Source organism: Myodes glareolus, chromosome X, assembly GCF_982192425.1.
Source record: "Myodes glareolus chromosome X, mMyoGla1.1, whole genome shotgun sequence".
NCBI lineage: Eukaryota > Metazoa > Chordata > Mammalia > Rodentia > Cricetidae > Myodes > Myodes glareolus.
The window spans coordinates 76,562,732-76,567,838 of NC_142053.1; positions in this window are offsets into that span (position 1 = coordinate 76,562,732).

Genomic DNA, 5,107 nt, shown 5'->3' on the forward strand with positions numbered 1-5,107 from the left:
TAAAAGGTCATGTGCCTTTGCTATGGTACTTTGACAGAGAATGTGTCAAGAATGCACTGAGCTTCCTGCTTTGCACACGCCCATCTTATTCTATCATCATCTTTCTCCTTCTTTTTTTCTCCTTTTTCTGTGTGTATGCATGCGTATGTCTGAGTCACATATGACTCTCAGGCTGGCTATATGAGCTCAATAGTTCCAAATTAGATTGTAGCTATGTTTTGCCATATTGTCTGTTTTAGAAATTAAAGAATGGTAATAGTAAGAACTTTTTTGAAAGTTTTATTGGGTCACCCAAATGAAATAATTTGAGATCATCAAAAAGACTGTGTTCAGATAAAAAAAAATGTGTCATTTGTGATCTTCTTTTGGGTTAAGAATTGCATCTTCATATACTTATCTTTAACAATACTATCTTTAACATATTAAGTTCTTAAAATCATATCGTAAAAGCAAAGTTAGGGTAGTTTTAAGCATGACTAGAGAAAGACTGAAATGCCTAAAAAGCATCACAATGTCTCAGAATGGAGTTATAAGGATCTCAAATACAAACTTCCAGAATTTCTAGGCTCCACTGGAAGGGTTAACTAGTAGGCTTGTACAAACTTTCATCTAAAAACATAAAGTAAAGCAAAGGCAAAGCTTTGAAGCTGAAAGTTCTTCTCCTGTGATTTTAATTTTACTATTTTTTTTATTTTCAGTATCTAAGACGCTTATGGAGCTCTCTGAAAACCTCTTTTATTCTAGACCTTTTCTTGTTTACATATAGGAATTTCCTATCTTCTTATAGCAGAAAAAACAAGTGAGCATGATATTTCTATGAGGCATGTGGCCTCAAAAAAAAGAGAAGAGAAAGAAAAATAAAAGAAGAAATTACCCAGAAAAGTAATGCTAATGCTAACAAAACCAGGATTAGTGCCTGGATGTCCTGGATTCTTTCTCATTGCTGCAATAAAATGTCGCCAACCAAAGCAACTTATGGGTGAAAGGTTTTGTGTTGTTTTTCTTTTTCCTTGCTTACAGTTCAATGTCCAATGCCTATGGGAAGGAAATCAAAGGCGCATAAGTTAGAAGTAACTTTATTTTTATATCCATAATCAGCAACAGAGAACAATGGATGTGTGTCTGCTCTACACCTTTTCACCACCCTAAGCAAATTAGACCATATTCTTTAATTCAAATGTACCCAAGGTCTCATGAGATGGGCAAAATGTGTCCAGATTCCTGACAAAAGTACCAATCAAATGACACTTAACCCAGTTCTTAATGAGTCCTTGTTCCCCCTCAAAACCTTGGATCTAGGCCTACACGTATGCATCTCTTAGCATGAATTTTTTCCAACTCCAAGAGAGTGGTCCATTAAGCACTATCTACAACATTCAATGGTTTTACCAACCAAAAATTCTGATTTCTTCCATGTCCCAGTCACAAACCAATTTCAAATACTCAAGAACTACGTAGTCATTGCTGTGGTCCATAGACTTTAAGAGCTCAGTAGAATTATTGATTGCTTTTCTCCACAGGCAGTGTACATAGCACCCTTGGATACTGCGAGAGATGAGAGACAGTAATTGGAGAGGAAGTTCCCAAGTCAGTTTGAACTCAAAAACTTTAAATTTTGGTATCCAAAGTTTGTGGTGTCTTCATCAGCATGGTCTTACCTTCAAGTTCTTGAAGACAACTAAGAGCAATCAACGGTAATGCCTTATGTTCTTTGTGGTTGTCTTTTGGACTTCATTGGACCTCCCAACAATTTCCAATGCCTGACACTGTGGTTTCTATTAGGCTGTTTATGGCTGTTCCTTGGGGTGAAAATTATCACCCCAAGTGTTGTAACTTCATTTAAACAATGTATGTGTTGTAGGAATTTTAAGTAAATAAAAAATGCTTACCTATGGTTCTTTCAAACATCCTTACTTAGTATTATTCATTCCTTCTTCTCTCTCCCACTGTATTATCTATCACCTTTTCTCAACTAATGCTTTTCCATTTTGATGTTATCCTTCATAACACCTACTATCATCTTTTCTAGGTATCCTCTCCCGACTCCATCATGATCCTTTTTTACATTCTTGGTTCCTAGGATTACTCAAGGTAATATATTCACACCTAAAATGTTGGAACTAGGGTCCATAAATAGGAGAGACCATATATTGTCTTTTGAGTATGGTTACCTCACTCAGTATATTTGTTCCTTGTTTCATTAATTTATCTATAAATTTCATGATTTCAATTTTCTTTGAGCCAAATAGAATCTCTTTATGCAGGAAAAAGGGACACCCTTATTTGTGGGATTGAAAATTCTGTAGCCAGATAGCAAATGAAAGCAAACTAAATGTTCTTCAAACTGATGAGCAGTTAATATAAATTTTATTGGAATATATAATTCCACATACTGACAGATTTCATAAATGTATTTTCACATAAGTATATTGTGTACTTTATCCTTATCATTATCACCCTCTTCCCTCCCAACCTGCTATTCATTTTTTCTTCCAGTCTTTGTTCTATCTATATACATATCAATATATCTCTATATGTACACACATACACACACACATCCAAGAGGAAATTGGAAAATAATTCCATTAACAGTATCTTAAAATAAATAAAACTCAGAGTATGTTTAACTGTGAAAATACTAAACACCTACAATGAAAAATTTTATTAGTTCTTTGCAAAATTCAATGTTTTGATTATATTTACCCCCCCCCAACTCCAGACTGATTATCTTCCCTATCTATGTAACTTTCTTTACTCTTCTTTTTAAAAAACCCACAAAGTGCAATTTGTGCTGTTCATATATCCTTAGATGTGTGGCCTTCTATTGGAGCATAGTCCATCTACCAAGAGTTACACTTATTTTGGAGACCGGATCACACTATGTGACTGGTAACTCACCATGTAGATCACCTGGCCTTGAACTCACAGAGATCTGCCTGAATCTTCCTCTCAAGTGCTAAGATTAAGGGTGTGCATCAGCATACCTAGCTAGGAGACACACTCTTGAAGGAAACTGTCCCACCCTTTCCTGGTAACTGTCAATTACTAATAGTTCCTCAACTAGGGAAGAGAGTCTATGCCTAATATCCCTCTCCTCACTGTTTTATTTGGCTTGAAATTGCATAAGTCTTGTATGTGCTGTCACAGCTTATGTTCATATGTGTAACTGCCCTTGTTATGCACAAAATACTATTTCTTTGTAGTTCTCTATCATCTCTGGGTATTACAGTCTTCTTTCTCTCTCTTCCACAAGGAGCCCTGAGCCTTTGGAGGAAAGGGTGTGATATAGATGTTCAATTTAAGACTGAGCATCCATAGTCTCTAATTCTATTCACCTTGATCATTTGTGGGTCTCTATGTTTACTTCCAACTCCTGCAAAGAAAAACTTCTCTGATGAAGGTTGAAAGATATAACAATAAATCATTAAGAGTTTATTTAGAAGAATAGTTGTAGACGTTTTCTCCTAGGGTCTGTAATCTGTCTAGTCATAGTTTTCTGGCTACAATATACTTACTAGACATAGGCTTTATATTTTAGAATAGATCTTTTATACAATCAGAAAGTGTTTGGATACTCCCAGGATATTCATAGCACTAATGCACCAGTGGGCATGTCTTGTCAGGCCTATCATTATTGTAGCGTTCCAAGTTCACAGCTAGGTGGGTTAATAATTACATTTGTCCTCTGGTAGCCTACATAGCACCTACCAACACTACAAATGTTCTCCAGTATCCAGGTCAGTATCAGATCTATTTATTCATATTTTATTATTCAAGTATGTGGTATCTGGATCAATAGAACTTTACCATCAAGGTCTAGAGGGTAACCAACAGCATTGGCAGTAGTCTGTAGTGTTTGTAATTCTGTAAGATGTCAGTGGCCAGTACTCCAAAGGGGGGTTCCTCATTCCTGACACTAGCCTTTTCATTTTTTAGATTGTAGGGTCTAGTTGGGACATTGCTGCCCTATTATAGGGTAACTGCATTTAAATGAGTGTATTATATAATTTAGGAAGATTCTACAGTAGTAAGTTTCTACATGACTCTTTCAAAAAGTCATTAGTATTATTCATTCCTCCCAGTATTCCTTCCTCTATCCTGCTCTCCAATCCTCAACACATATTTAATTGCTCATATTTTCCTGTTCCATTATTCTCCTTAACCCTTTAATTCACTGAATTCTATCACTCCATTCTTGAAAAGTTATTCTTATGGCTCTTGAATAATTTTTGATCTCTAGGCAGATTCCAAATTAATTACACATATCAGGAAACTCAAAGCTAATTTTCACAAAGGAAAAATGTTGCATTTTCTTTTGCGGTCTGGATTACGGCACTCAAAGTAATTGTCTCCTGTTTCATCTAGTTACCTGAGAATTCGATGATTTTTTTTTTCTTAACAACTGAGTACTATTCCATTGGGTACCATATTTTCATTATTCATATATCAGCTGAGAGACAGCTAGGCTGCTTTCATCTCCTAGCTATCACGAATAGAATAGCAATGATCTATTCACAAGCATTTCTACAGTAGAATATAGAGAATCCTTTGGGTGTATGTATAAGAGTGGTATAGCTAGATTGGGTAGCAGATCTAATTTTAGCTCAATTGGGTAGCAGATCTATTTTTAGCTTTTTGAGGAACCTCCACACTGATTTTCATAGTGGCTGCAACAGTTTTTACTCCCACAAGTAGGAAATAAGTGTTCCTCTTGAACCACACCCTTGCCAGTATTTGTCATCTTTTTTTTTTAATCTCAGCTACTATTTATGGGTTAAGATGAAATCAAAAAGTAGTTTCAATTTGCATTTCACTAATGGTGAAAGATGTTGAACATTTTTTTGAAATGTGTCTTAGTGATATGTGTTTCATCTTTTTGAGAATTCTCTTCATTTTTATGCAATATTATCGTTTAGTAATTTTTTAACCTCTGTGTGTATTCCAAATTAAACAGACATATCGGAAATCCACATATTCACAGCTAATTTCCACAAATAAGAAGAAAAAAATGTAGTATTTGTCTTATGGGGTCTGGATTACTTCACTTAGAACCTTTTTTGTATTTAGGTTTTTGAGTTCTTTGTATATTCTAATAACTAAACTTCTG